Source organism: Oncorhynchus masou, unplaced genomic scaffold (genome assembly GCF_036934945.1).
Source record: "Oncorhynchus masou masou isolate Uvic2021 unplaced genomic scaffold, UVic_Omas_1.1 unplaced_scaffold_5011, whole genome shotgun sequence".
NCBI lineage: Eukaryota > Metazoa > Chordata > Actinopteri > Salmoniformes > Salmonidae > Oncorhynchus > Oncorhynchus masou.
Window position 1 is genome coordinate 8,498 of NW_027011411.1, and position 15,809 is coordinate 24,306.

The 15,809-nt window shown below is 45.2% G+C and overlaps 1 pseudogene; it reads right to left on the reverse strand.

The window, feature by feature from the left end:
* Window positions 1-605: 605 nt before the first annotated feature.
* On the reverse strand, window positions 606-3,607 carry LOC135535697 (filamin A-interacting protein 1-like; annotated as a pseudogene).
* Between the last annotated feature and the right edge of the window lie 12,202 nt (window positions 3,608-15,809).

Genomic DNA, 15,809 nt, shown 5'->3' on the forward strand with positions numbered 1-15,809 from the left:
AATAACTAATCAAAAGGGAACCATTGTGCTCTCCCAGAAGCTTAGCTGGTCCATGAAACCCGCAAATTTATCATAACCCCTTTTCTCCCCAATTTCAATCTTGTCTCCTCGTTGCAACTCCCCCAAGGGCTTGGGAGTTTAACCCTATGGGACTCCCGATCACGGCCGGTTGTGATACAGCCCGGGATTGAACTCGGGTCTGTAGTGACGCCTCTAGCACTTCAATGCAGTGCTTTAACCGCTGCGCCACTCGGGATGCCCCTGGGTATGATGTTCTTTATATGCGTCAACTCAAAAACGGGATACTTAAGTATCCCGATTAATAGTGGGATATTGGTGCACATGTAAACATTGTCATTGTTTAAGTATTTCACAGTCAATGAGACTCATCAGAAAAATATATAGCCTAATTAACAAACGTGGTTAGCCTAAGTAATATAAATATTAAATACATCCTATTGTAGACTTATAGTCAAATATTAATTAGGAACTGGCCTCTAGTAAATGGACAACAGGGGAAACAACAAAAGAAACCAAACTGTTTTTAATGGTTAAATGTAACAAGGTATAGGGAATTATTAAATGCACATGTCAGAAATGTGGGAGGCTATATTTGTAAGTAGTAGTCTTGAAAAGATTTAGGTGACCATTTCACATTCAGTGCAGGTGTGAGTCCAGACAGGATTAGATAAGTGCTTTCTCATGCACACAGTTATGCAACAATACACTTATTATGATGATGATGTGGCTGTTCAGACAGGCTGGTTAGGGCTGATGCTCTGTTGCTTTTCCGGTGAAACTGACTCAGGGTTGGGTAAGGGAAGCTAGGTCACTCGAGGCGGGATGGAGGTGGGCGTTTCAATCATAAGGGCAACTTACTGTAATGTATGAGGGTCGTGCGGCAGGGGTGTTGGCAGGGGTTATGGTGATGCTACTGGTGATCTTGCTGCCGCCTTTGATGTGGCAGCCATTGGTCAGTACTGGCGTCCTTGGTTCCTTTCCGGGGGTGTGATATGGTCCCTGGCTCTGAGTTATACCGTTAATCGACTGGATATAGGGGCTCCCAAGATGGATGTGGATCTTGTTGTCCTCTGTGGTGATGACGCTGGGACCAGTGCTGTTAGACCTCTGGAGCTGCCAACCGTTCCGCCTCTCCGGGCTCACACGAAACATGGCTTGACCTATGACCTCACTGGATTCAAGCGATCCAGTACTGACTGTTACCATCTGGTTGGGAGAGCCGGTGTAGTCAGGTGACGCTGACCTGGAGGAGTCTGGGGAGTTTACAGTGATGGGGGTCATGGTGAGAGGGGAGAGGGCTCTTTCAGGGCTGCCAAATCCCTCTGGGGGCAGGGAGCTCTTTGTTCTGGCCGTTGGGGAGATGGCAGTGTTTGGGATGATGGTGAATCTCTGTTTTGGTGGGGCTCCGCTGGTGGGGATAACTGCGGTGCTGGTATAGGATGTGGTATTGTCGGCAGTGGGGCTGCTGATCTCCAGTGTGGCCGTGTTGTGCCCATGGTCCGGCGTTACCTTGATGTGTAAGGACTGCCCCGGGGTGTGTGCAAGCGTCACATCTCCTTTCTGGACAAAGTTACCCTGTAACAATTTGCCGTTAATGGTATGGGGGTTGTCCTTGTCGTTAGGTGAACTGTTTTGGTGGTTCAAGCTTTCAATGCTTGTTAGCGGAGGCGAGTTGCACTTAAGGTCAAGATCCTCGTTTTGATTTGGGTCCTCTCCATCGATCTCCTCATACAGTTTACAGCTGAGCGCCAGCGGAGTCAGGCTCTTGTAGTCAGGTGGCAGGGTGTCTGCGGGCTCCGTCTGCACCTCCTTGGTGGACAGGTGGAGGTCTAAGAAGCGTCGACCAGTCATGCCGGGCCGGAGGCTCTTGCTGACTCGCCGGTACCTGTCCAGCTCATGGGTCAGTCCCTCCATCTCTCTGGCCAGCTCCCTGTTCCTGACCTCCTGCTGGGTCAGCCTCTTCTGCAGGGTAGAGCTGTCCATTTGCACTCAACCAGATGGACTCCTCATCCCATCAGCTCTAGGACCTTCTCCTTGAGCCTCCACACTCCCTTTTGAGGAGGACTGGCTGACTGCTCATCCTGAGTCATTCAGGAGGAGGTGCTCCTGGTTTTTCTCCTTCTTCTCTGCAACCAGTGCCAGGAGCCTCCTTCTGGATATCCAGCTCACTGCCAGGAACCCACTGGCTCATCTCACTCTTGAACCCACCTCATCTCTGAGAATCAGTCCTCCTCGGCCTTACATCAGCTCACCCTCCACCACTCCCTCTGCATGAGCCTCCTGCTCAGTCTGTCTACCTCCTGGGTGAGTTCTTTGACTTTATTCTCTTCTTGTTGGTAGCAGTGGTTAGTGTTGTCCAGCAGGGATCTTGACTTCTCGACAGAACTCTCCCCTTTAACCTCCAGGACCTGAATGATCTTTTTCATGGTGCCAATCTCTTTGCTCTGCAGACCCCCACTCCTTTCCTCCGCCCCTCAGCCTCAACTCAGCTGTCCAGTCTTTTGCCACTCTCTGAATCTTCTCCTCTAGCTCTGCTTTAGACCTCAGTGCCTTGCGGCTCTCCTCAATGAGTTTCTCTGTGGCTGTCGACACGCTGTCACACTCAGCCTGCAGCGTTCATCCTTCTTCTCCTGGAGTTTCTCTCTTCTGTTGCTTGACTCTCGGCCATGTTCTTCCTCTCTTCAACCAACACCACTGTGAGTGTTCTCAACTTGGCAAAAGTCAGTCTCAACGCCCCCTCTGATCTTTCCAGCTGGCCTCTCGATGGATTTCCAGTTCCCTCACCCGCACCTTGAGGGTATTCAGCTCTCCAGACAGCTGCTTGGTGTTGTGGCCTCTCCTTCTCCAGGCTTCCCTTCAGTGCACTGCACCCTGCCTGCTTTTTCCCAGAGCCTCCTCCAGTCTGTCCAGGTCACTTTATCCGATCATTCAGCTTGTCCACCTCGGCCTTCAGGCTTCGGCTCTGACTGGACTCCCTCCCCAGTTTGCGGTCTAGGTCCCGCATTGGTCTCCCATGGATCAGCTCCTGGTCGTTTTCCTTCCATCTCCACCACTCTCTCTCCTCAGCTGTTCCACTTGAGAGCAAGCCAGAAGTTGTTGTGCACTCTTCTCCCCTATGGCTTAGCCTATCCCTCAGCTCCTGCAGCTCCTCCTCTGCCCTCTTGAGGGCGCTCCTTGTCCCCTCTAGCTCATCCAGCTGTCATCGAGGGCGGCCAACCGCTGACACAGCTGTCGGTTCTGGGCATCCTCATTGGCCAGTTTGGCCATCATGGCTTCCTGGTTGAGGTGAAATGGAAGCTTGTTCCGCGTAACTCTGCTTCCAAGCGAATTACTTTAAGCTCCTGCTCCTTTGCCCTGGAATGGATGGAGTTTAGCACCTGTTGGGCGTGGCCGTCAATGTCCGTCAGTTCCTGGACACGCTTGCTCTGGCTGTGAAAGCTGATCTGTAAGGCGTTGCTGCTCGTCAATGACCAACAATGCAAAAGACTTGAGTTTAGTCAGCTCTTTAACTAAAGCAGAGACCTCTTTCGCTCTTTTCCTTTTCTTTCCCTATAGGCTTTCTCCCTGGATGAGCAGCAGCTTCAGCCTGTAGAAGAGGGAGACAAACAAATGTAGTTTATATTGAAAGGTGTGGTTTAACTTCTACAACTCTAGACGTCTGTTCAAGGTTTACGAGTCTTTACATTCAATTAAGACATGCAATGGCTGCCTGCATTTGTCTCTGAATGCAATGTTTTCCAATGTGGAAGTCCTCCCACACTCTTTTCCCTCTGTCTACTACAGTACACTACTGAGCTGGTGAGCTAACAGAAATGTACCATGTCCTTGACGGAGACATAATTTCCTCCTGTTCCCTGGCCCTCCGTGTTTCCCAGGTTTGAGCTCTGTTCCTAGATGGACAACTGCGTGTTATCCATCTAATTTTCCTCCGGCCTCCACGGGCCTCGCTGGTGTTTGCAAGGATGTTTTGACTGGCATCACAGATGGTGCTTGGTCAAGGAGCTGCTGTTGGCTAATGAAGGCGTTCCTCTACCCTTTACCCTCTCTACTGCATCTTGTCCTGCCCGTACCTACTCTGATAGGAATTCTCCCTTGTTCCACAGGCAATTACAGATGGGCTACATTTACAAAGTCCTCCAGGTTTCACCATACACATCGGCATAAACATGTTACATATAAATACACGCACATTTTTTTCTGCCCAGACACACACACTGACATTAGCATGCACAAAGCTGATGCAAGGATTTCTTTTTAACATTAATTATATTCATTTTTGTCTTGTGGTTACGGATGCCTATAAGTGTTTCTATAGGGCTAGCGTGCGGAGTTACATCATTGAGGAGTTCTGACGTTTTCTGTAGTCTTGCAGTAGTGTGGTATTATGTTTGATTAATTTGCAATGCATTTAGTTTATTTTCTCTAAATATTTGTTTTTTATGAGCATTTTCTTGGCATGTCATAAGTTTTACGACAGTACAGAAATGCTAATGAGCTTTGTAACTGTCAGTACTCAATGTTGATTTTCTTACACACACACAGGCCCAAAACACAGCCTAATTCTACAGTAGCTAAACTGGTCACAAAGTTTACCCTTCATTTTGAACTTTTACAGGATTCCTTCATGGAAAAACTGAATGCTGTTCTCTATTAGTGCTATTTAACTTAATACGTTTCAACTTGGCACATCTTCTCACTGAAAATTCCCAAATGATTTATCCCCAACATGGTTCGGAATGCTGTAAAATCCATGCCGGGAGCGTTATGGGAAATGTGAACTGAGTTTGGGATTAGCTCATCGCTCTACTGGTAAATGTGATTAGTGATAGTAACCATACTCAACATTTTGTGTGTGTGTGTGAATATGTAGGCTAATGTAGCCTATAATTTCTAGTAATATCAATGAAGATGAATATTTGATCATGATTAAGCAGCTGTATTACTGTTGTAGGCTAACTTTTCTCTAGACTGGTTGTCTTTTTTCCTAGACTTGTCTGATAAGTCAAATGTATGGGTGCAATTTAATTTGAGTGTTTGACAAATACTTTAAGCCTTATTCAGCATGTTACCATTATTTTGTGTCATAAATCTAGGCTATATGTAGGCTAATAAGAGCAGATCTAAATCCATCACTGGATAGCTAAATAATTACTTGCAATTTTAGGATTAATTTGCGGAACCTAAAAGTAGGCTAAACCATTTCACACACTCATACACACTAAAGGGACTATTCTGTAGCATTTTCCTTAGTTCATCTGGGTTTCTTCCTACCTTATCTGTAAAGTCTCGGATCAATTCCTATTCCCTCAGCTCACCCACCTCTCCTTCCCGGCGTTACTCGCAATGTGGGCATTCCAGGCAGAAAACTAACATTATGAGACGTGTTCTCAATACACTCCCAGCCAGACAGCACAGCCCTACAGCACATTACATCATCAACAAGACCTTATAAGGGGCTCTGACAGTGTGTGTGTGTGTATGCATTTTGAAAGATGTGTGTTTGTCATGTTAGATAAAAAAGTAACACTGTATTCAAACATATATTTGTGTGTTGGATATCAGCCCATTCCAGATGAGGTCATGTTGCAGCCATGCCAGAGGCTGAAGGGAAAGACCGAGGAAGAGAGTGTACTCCGAGAGAGAATGAATGATAGAAGAGGGACCTCACACTCCATCTCAGTTCTAACAAGTTACTTGGCAACGCTCATATTAGTGTAGAATACAGTAAGGACAGTGCTGTGTGTGTGGAGCTACACGTTTGTGCTAGCCGTCGAGCCTAATAACCTGACTGAGGGATGACATCATGATAGGTCTGCAATCACGTGTGTGTGTGTGTGTGTGTATAGGTATGGTCTCTTTCTCTCCATCACCCTCTCTTTCTAATATATGGGAAAAGGTGTTCTATAGGTGTACAGAAATGCTTTCTCAGGATCCCTGGCCGAGGAACAACACGCACTTGTACAAACAAATACTGTGCACACCACACACAGTACCAGTCAAAAGTTTGGACACCTACTCATTCAAGGGTTTTTCTTTATTTTTACCATTTTTGACATTGTAGAATAATAGCGAAGACATTAAAACAAAGAAATAACACACATGGAATTATGTAGTAACCAAAGAAATGTTAACCAAATCAAAATACATTTGAGATTCTTCAAGTAGCCACCCTTTGCCTTGATGACAGCTTTGCACACTCTTGGAATTCAAGCGAGATGGCGTATTGCCAGGCGAGATGGCGTATTGCTGCAGAATGCTGTGGTAGCCATGCTGGTTAAGTGTGCCTTGAATTCTAAATAAATCATAGACAGTGTCACCAGTAAAGCACCATCACACCACCTCCTCAATTCTTCACAGTGGGAACCATACATGCGGAGATCATCCGTTCACCTACTCTGCGTCTCACAAAGACGCAGTAGTTGGAACCAAAAATCTCACATTTGGACTAGCCAGACAGATTTCCACTGATCTAATGTCCGTTGCTCGTGTTTTTTTGGCCCAAGCAAGTCTCTTCTTCTTATTGGTCCTTTAGTAGTGGTTTCTTTGCAGCAATTCAACCATGAATGGTCTGCATTGGACTAGTAACCGAAAGGTTGCAAGTTCAAATCCCCGAGCTGACAAGGTACAAATCTGTCGTTCTGCCCCTGAACAGGCAGTTGCCCCACTGTTCCTAGGCCGTCATTGAAAATAAGAATTTGTTCTTAACTGACTTGCCTGGTTAAATAAAGGTAAAATAAAAATTCACGCAGTCTCCTCAACAGTTGAGGTTGAGATGACTGTTACTTGAAGTCTGAAGCATTTATTTGGGCTGCAATTTGTGAGGCTGGTAACTCTAATGAACTTATCCTCTGCAGCAGAGGTAACTTCCTTTTCCTGTGTCGGTCCTCATGAGAGCCAGTTTCATCATGGCACTTGATGTTTTTTGCAACTGCACTTGTTCTGGATTGACTGACCTTCGTGTCTTAAAGTAATGATGGATTGTCGTTTCTCTTTGCTTATTTGAGCTGTTCTTGCCATAATACGGACTTGGTCTTTTATCTAATAGGGCTATCTTCTGTATACCCCCCCTACCATGTCACAACAAAACTGATTGGCTCAAATGCAAATGAACATTTATGAATGCACACCTGTTAATTGAAATGCATTCCAGGTGACGACCTTATGAAGCTGGTTGAGAGAATGCCAAGTTTGCAAAGCTGTCATCACAGCAAGGGGTGGCTGCTTTGAAGAATCTCATAAAATATATTTTGATTCAACTCTTTTTTTTGTGTGGTTATTACACGATTCCATATGTGTTATTTCATTGTTTTGACGTCTTCTCTATTATTCTATAATGTAGGAAGTTGTAAAAAATAAAAATAAAGAAAACCCATGAACAAGTGTGTCCAAACTTTTGACTGGTACTGTACATGTGGTTACATGTTCTCAAAAACACATACTCTTACATACACTGAGTGTACAAAACATTAGGAACACCTTCCTAATATTGAGTTGCACCCCACCCCCTTGTTCCCTCAGAACAGCCTCAATTCGTCAGTGCATGGACTTCAAGGTGTCCAAAGCATTCCACAGGGATGCTGGCCCATGTTGACTCCAATCCTTTTCACAGTTGTCAAGTTGTCAGGATGTCCTTTGGGTGGTGGACCATTCTTGATACACATGGGAAACTGTTGAGCATGTAATACCCAGCAGCGTTGCAGTTCTTGACGCAATCCAACTGGTGCTCCTGGCACCTATTACCATACCCCTTTCAAACGCACTTAAGTCTTTTTTTTGTCTTGCCCATTCACCCTCAGAATGGCACACCACGAACAATCCATTTCTCAAGGCTTAAAAATAATTTTTTCAATTGTCTTCTCCATGTCCACTGATTCGAAGTGGATTTAACAATAAAGGATCATAGCTTTCACCTGGATTACCTGGTCGACCCTTGTCATGGATAGAGCAGGTATTTTGTACACTCTGTTGTACACTGAGACACGCACTCAAACACACACTTACATATACTGACACGCACACAATATCTCCCCCTTATTCACTCACAGAAAGATGCATTAGGAGCGCTCTCTGTTCCTCTTGGGAACTGTTGCTCTAGAGGAACACAGCTTTGTGGCTAAACACTGCCCAATCTACTCTGAAGAGGAAATTGATGTTTTTCCCTTTTGTTTTTGCAGGGGGGGGGGTCTCCAGTCCCAATTAAGGGTGAAATATGTCCCCAGTGACATGCCGTCATCACACAAGCAATTCCAAAACTGCCTGAAGGTCCCCAGTTCCCTGGAAATGTCACTATTTATAGAAGGGACTGTTGGTGAGTGTGTATGTTTGCAAATTAGTCAACATAGGACTAAAGCTCTGGCCATTGACCCCCCCCCCACACACGCACACACACACACACAAGGAAGTCGCTCATGTGACATCCATTAAACTTGGACCAATCTGATTAGCAGCATGTGGCTCCAATTCCAGTATGCTACAATGCTGTAATAGACATGGTTCTTTCAGGTTGTAGTTTAGTCTGACGGTAGGAACTACAGGATGTTGTGTTACTACTGTTGCTTCCTAAGTGTGTTAGCTAGAGGCAGAGCTTTTTACATTTGACTTCTATAACCCGTTGCTGTAAAACTTTGCCTGAAACATTAGCCTAGGCGTTTTACCTGTTCAGGCCCCATGGTCAGAAAAACACTCCTGTTCCTACCTAAAGAGTACTGCATAATCAATGATTTGGAAACGGAAGGGATTAGGTGCGGATCAGACAGTGCTCCTCATTCAATCCACAGCCCTGTAAATACTCAGGAAGACGTTGTTCCTTCCTTGAAGTATCCCATAAGTAGCCTATACGCCCTGACATCACTGGATAGGAGAAAGCTATGTAATTGAAGCCTTGCCGATCGAGACACATATAAATCCTAGGAAGGGAGGAAGAGGGAAGGAAGGAAGTATTTTTGAAAGTATTCAGAGGACCACTAACTCTAAGCACAGGGTTTAATAGGGTCCTGTTTCCCTTCAAGGAGGGTCTGGCTGCGTCATTGCCTGTCCACAATTACACGGATGATTGGAGCCCTCAAAGGCATTTCCAGGAAAGCCCTCAAACATGGCTTCCTCGTAATAGGCCTGTTATGAGAAGAGCTCTCGCTCTCAATTCAATTTACTTTATTGGCATGACGTAACAATGAACGTATTGCCAAAGCCTACTTTGGATATTTACAATATGAAAATAATAAGAATCAAAATTGTCAACGGGACAACAGTAACAATAACCAAGGGTCAAAATAACCATACATTGAACAATAACAATAAGCATACAGTAGAGGACATGCGCAGGTTGATTGGTCTGTCAGACACTGTCCCTCAACTTATGGCAGGCAGCAATGTAGTGTGCTGCCAACCCAGAGCTCTCTGTGTCTTCCCCCAACAGGACGGGTAGCCTACTCTAATCAGAGAGGTTTTTGAAACCTTGAATAAGGGTTTCAAATTTGGATAAATGACACTTATTGTTATTATATTTTTGACATTTTGTCATGTTGCTTCTCTCTTTCTGTCTTTCTCTCTCCCTCTTCTTTGTCTCTCTCTTGTTCTCTCGCCTTCTCTCTCAATTCAAGGGCTTTATTGGCATGGGAAACATAAGTTAACATTGCCAAAGCTAGTGAAGTAAATAATAAACACAAGTGAAATAAACAATACAAATGAACAGTAAACATTACACTCAGAAGTTCCAAAAGAATAAAGACATTTCAAATGTCATATGTCTATATACAGTGTTGTAACGATGTGCAAATAGTTAAAGTACAAAAGGGAAAATAAGTAAACATATTTACAATGGTGTTTGTTCTTCATTGGTTGACCTTTTCTTGTGGTAACAGGTCACAAATCTTGCTGCTGTGATGGCACACTATGGTATTTCACCCAGTAGATATAGGAGTTTACCAAAATTGGATTTGTTTTCGAATACTTTGTAGATCTCTCGCCTTCTTTCCACTGTTTGAGAGGTATAATTTCTAGACATTTAGAGAATTGTTTTGAACCACGGTTGATGAGTTCACCAGTTGGCCAGCACTTGATCCCTTTCCAGGGTCATTTAGAAGGCTGAACAGATATGCACAGTGAACTGCTGTTCACTAGTTATCGTACACTGCCGTAGCTGCGTGTTTTCCACTCTACATAACATAATACTAGAACTCAGGCGATTGGACAGAATGGTTTTTAAACAACCCTTCTGACTTTTATGAAACCGATAGATGTTTGTACAATACAGTATCTGTTTGTAATTATCTATATGTACGTGTCTTTTGTCCCTGCCAGTGGTAGTAGTCCTTAGTCAGCAGTGGGTGTGTATCTGGGCTTTTACTCCATCAGTGTTGCGCCTGTCAAGGGCTCCCTGTAGTCCTAAATGCCTCTAATCTGCTCTCTTCCTAATTAGATCCAACTCTCCATCGAGTCATTTCATGCCAAACTTCTCCACAGGGTGTTCACTTGTGATTTAGAACTGCTCTGTTTTTGTGACTAAACTATTGCGTGGTTTGGTACTGTGTATTTTGAGCTTGGTACAGACCAGAGCCTGTCCTCAGAGTCCTCTACACAAGGCAACTGAATGAGCCCAGCAGTTCAGACTGGATGCACATGTTTTTGCCTGTATCAAGTCATTAACCAATATCTTAGACCATACTAGTAGTAATCTGAATGAACTAAGCCATTTAGACCGTACCGACAGAGTGAGTTTGCAGTGAGAGATCCCCACATCCCTTACACATTACTGGCTGGGCTGACGGATGCATAAGCATGTTGGACGGACAGAACAGCTGGCTGTTTCCATGACGACTCGGCCAAGTTTACAGTGTCCAGTCTCTCGGGACGAGCAAGCAAAACATTTTGTTTGGTGTCTAACCCAGCACGGATTTAAGAGGGGGAAATCCTTTCTCGCTCACTCATCTTTCCCTCTGCCTTGGGGACTTGGAGTGCCCATCGGTTGTTAGGTGATGATGCCACAAGACTCCCTTACTTTCAGAGGGCTTTGATGAGAAGATCATCTGATCAATAACTATCATCAATTTGGGGACAGGCGTTTGAGATCATGAAAGAGTTGGACCGAGTGACCGAGTCCTGTAGAATGCATGTGTGTGTGCGCTGAACATCTGTGTGTGACAGACCCTACTGTCTGTAAACACACAGTCCAGTTCAGAGTGAATGATGACAGGTTCTAATGTCTAACACACAGTCCAGTTCAGAGTGAATGATGACAGGCCCTACTGTCTGTAACACAGTCCAGTTCAGAGTGAATGATGACAGGCTCGTGTGCCAAATGGCTTATTTGCATATAGCCCTGCTGTAGCTCTGATTGGCTATGGCGTAACGGTCTGTGTAGAGTCTGGTGCTGGACAAGACGGACACAATTAATTTACTGCAGGACATATCAATAGTCCAAACCCATGGCCCTTTCCCACTCTATATTGATATAGAATGTTCCCTTGCCTTACTCTCCATCATTTCCAAAGTGTGAAAATGACCATATCTAAGTGCTTGCTTCTCAAATGTAAGAAAGTAGTCCTATTCTTTCTGGGGGTGTATATGAACAGATTTTTGATAAGATTTCATGTCCCTAAAATGCTGTAAATTTTAAGTATAACTATTAAGAAATCTAAGATGTGCCAAATATATTCTATCCACTTTAAAGCTCCAGCATTTGGTTAGCAAACTTGTTAGCTAAGTGGCTAGATGTCAAGGTTAAGATCAAGCTTCTTGGTTACGGGGCGGCAGCGTAGCCTAGTGGTTAGAGCATTGGACTAGTAACCGAAAGGTTGCAAGTTCAAATCCCCAAGCTGACAAGGTACAAAATCTGTCGTTCTGCCCCTGAACATCTGTGTGTGACAGACCCTACTGTTCCTAGGCCATCATTGAAAATAAGAATTTGTTCTTAACTAACTTAACTTGCCTAGTTAAATAAAGTTTTTTTTTTTAAGAGGCATTCTAGCCTGAGGACCAGTCTCTTTACCTAACAGTTGATCTTGATTCAATGACCCTCACAGCTATCCTCCAATCACAGCAATTTTCCAAATATTTGGAACTATCACTTTTTTTTCTCTCCATAGAACATGCTGGTATCCGGTTGCTAAGCAATTGTTTAGTTTGTCCAGATGAAACCAGCTAGCTCATGCCTTAATTCTCAAACTAAATACATACTGCAATTCCAACCACAAAACCTCTTTGCTTTGATTTTAAGCATCAAAATACTATCCTAGCTAACAGCTAAAGGTTTATTTTTTACTTTATGTTGATGTTATTTCCAACAACCAATTCCTCCATAAATCCTGAGATTGCCAAAAGACCAGTCACTTAGGCAATGAAATGGAGTGGCAAGGAATGTAATGTTAGCCAAAAAGACTGGTACCCAGAATAGAGACATTCAATCCCCTGCTGGATCAATATCCCTGTTGCCTAAATAGTTTTTATTTCTAAAATAAAGTGAAATATCTGCCCTTGTGTGGGCTTCAGGTGTTACTGTGCTATGCCCCCACCCCTGTCCTTTCGACCAATCGATTGGTTGACATTTTTAAATGTGTATTTTTCCATATTTAAACACACCGTAAGTGTTTTAATAAAATCAACTATATGCACTGAGCTTGTCTGATACTTTAAGCACACTGTTTGAAATAATGAAGACACACAATTTTCTCGAGGTAGCCCGGAGGAATTGATTTGGTCCGGGCTTGGACTTGCCGTGTAGTGTAAAAAAAAAAAATCTAACATTTATTAAAAAAAGGACAGCGGGTTGCTGTGTGACTGGCACATGTTGTCTCTCTGTCCTCCCTCCTGCAGGGACCAGGGACCAGGGACCACAGCACAGCAGCAGTGTTTGTGTGATTGTCTCTCTGTCCTCCCTCCTGCAGAGACCAGGGACCACAGCACAGCAGCAGTGTTTGTGTGATTGTCTCTCTGTCCTCCCTCCTGCAGGGACCAGGGACCACAGCACAGCAGCAGTGTTTGTGTGATTGTCTCTCTGTCCTCCCCTCCTGCAGGGACCAGGGACCACAGCACAGCAGCAGTGTTTGTGTGATTGTCTCTCTGTCCTCCCTCCTGCAGGGACCAGGGACCACAGCACAGCAGCAGTGTTTGTGTGATTGTCTCTCTGTCCTCCCTCCTGCAGGGACCAGGGACCACAGCACAGCAGCAGTGTTTGTGTGATTGTCTCTCTGTCCTCCCTCCTGCAGGGACCAGGGACCACAGCACAGCAGCAGTGTTTGTGTGATTGTCTCTCTGTCCTCCCTCCTGCAGGGACCAGGGACCACAGCACAGCAGCAGTGTTTGTGTGATTGTCTCTCTGTCCTCCCTCCTGCAGGGACCAGGGACCACAGCACAGCAGCAGTGTTTGTGTGATTGTCTCTCTGTCCTCCCTCCTGCAGGGACCAGGGACCACAGCACAGCAGCAGTGTTTGTGTGATTGTCTCTCTGTCCTCCCTCCTGCAGGGACCAGGGACCACAGCACAGCAGCAGTGTTTGTGTGATTGTCTCTCTGTCCTCCCTCCTGCAGGGACCAGGGACCACAGCACAGCAGCAGTGTTTGTGTGATTGTCTCTCTGTCCTCCCTCCTGCAGCGACCAGGGACCACAGCACAGCAGCAGTGTTTGTGTGATTGTCTCTCTGTCCTCCCTCCTGCAGCGACCAGGGACCACAGCACAGCAGCAGTGTTTGTGTGATTGTCTCTCTGTCCTCCCTCCTGCAGGGACCAGGGACCACAGCACAGCAGCAGTGTTTGTGTGATTGTCTCTCTGTCCTCCCTCCTGCAGGGACCAGGGACCACAGCACAGCAGCAGTGTTTGTGTGATTGTCTCTCTGTCCTCCCTCCTGCAGGGACCAGGGACCACAGCACAGCAGCAGTGTTTGTGTGATTGTCTCTCTGTCCTCCCTCCTGCAGGGACCAGGGACCACAGCACAGCAGCAGTGTTTGTGTGATTGTCTCTCTGTCCTCCCTCCTGCAGGGACCAGGGACCACAGCACAGCAGCAGTGTTTGTGTGATTGTTTCTCTGTCCTCCCTCCTGCAGGGACCAGGGACCACAGCACAGCAGCAGTGTTTGTGTGATTGTCTCTCTGTCCTCCCTCCTGCAGGGACCAGGGACCACAGCACAGCAGCAGTGTTTGTGTGATTGTCTCTCTGTCCTCCCTCCTGCAGCAACCAGGGACCACAGCACAGCAGCAGTGTTTGTGTGATTGTCTCTCTGTCCTCCCTCCTGCAGCGACCAGGGACCACAGCACAGTAGCAGTGTTTGTGTGATTGTCTCTCTGTCCTCCCTCCTGCAGCGACCAGGGACCACAGCACAGCAGAAGTGTTTGTGGCCACAGTCTGTGTTGCTGAAGCTGCAACATGATTACAACCATTTCTAGTTTCTTGTGTTTTTTTCTCTGACTGAAAAGTTAACTTAGCGAAATCCCTAGTTTGTTTAGTCAAAACATTCCCTATTCCCTCAGCCCTAGCTCTCTTTAGGTGACACATGTATGCATCACATGCCCGTGGCCAATAGGGCCTGACCTATAGCATATCATAATCACATCAATAAATTGGTTATAAACGAACTCCAACACCATAATATGTGACAGCATAATAGATATGAAGGATGTGAAAAAACTGGTTGCTCAGGAGGGAAAGGGGAAGTCTGATGTGTGGAAGACATTTGATTTAGTTGTGGAAACTACTGGAGATCCAGAAAAAGGAGGTTGGTTTTAGGAGGAAGCACTACATAATAGGTGCTGTTAAATTACAATATAAAAACACAATTCTGACTGTTTGGAACAATGTAAACAACACTAAAGTGGGTGTTCTAACAAAAAAAAGTTTTATTTGGGAATGCAATTGCTGAGTGACTCATATTTTGAAATATAGGCCTAAATAAGTTACGGTGTTAAGACGGCTAAACAGGATGTGCTCTTAGTCCTACTGTATAGCTTGATTGTGGCTATACAAGTCTACTATACTAAACCTACTTATGACGATGAAGAAGGAAAGAAATTCCACAAATCAACTTTTAACAAGGTACACCTGTTAATTGAAATGCATTCCAGGTGACTACCTCATGAGGCTGGTTGAGAGAATGCAAAGTGTGCAAAGCTGTCAATGCAAAGGGTGGCTACTTTGAAGAATCTCAAATAAAAATGTTTTGATTTGTTTAACACTTTTTGGTTACTACATAATTCCATATGTGTTATTTCATAGTTTTGATGTCTTCACTATTATTCTACAATGTAGAAAATAGTAAAAAGAGAGAAACCTGGAATTAATAGGTGTTCCAAACTTTTGACTGGTACTGTAAATGTGGATGATTTCTAAAGCCAGGCACATTTAACAGCTAGGCTATTGATTACAGTCCTAATTAAGTTGGTTTCCCTCTCCTCACTTTTCTTATACAAAAAGTCAGTCTGTTTTCTCCCCACTCACTCCACGGGTGTCTCGTGCGCTACATTTTTTTTAAACTATTCGCGACTGCTCGACTATAGAAGTCTGTCAACCAACAGCCTATTGACCGGTGAGGGCTGGGGTCAGGATACCCCGGTATGGTACAGAAACTACTGGGGGGGGGGTGTCAGGTTACCCCGGTATGGTACAGAAACTACCGGTGGGGGGGGTGTCAGGATACCCCGGTATGGTACAGAAACTACTGGTGGGGGGTGTCAGGTTACCCGGTATGGTACAGAAACTACCGGTGGGGGGGGGTGTCAGGATACCCCGGTATGGTACAGAAACTACTGGTGGGGGGTGTCAGGATACCCCGGTATGGTACAGAAACTACTGGTGGGGGGTGTC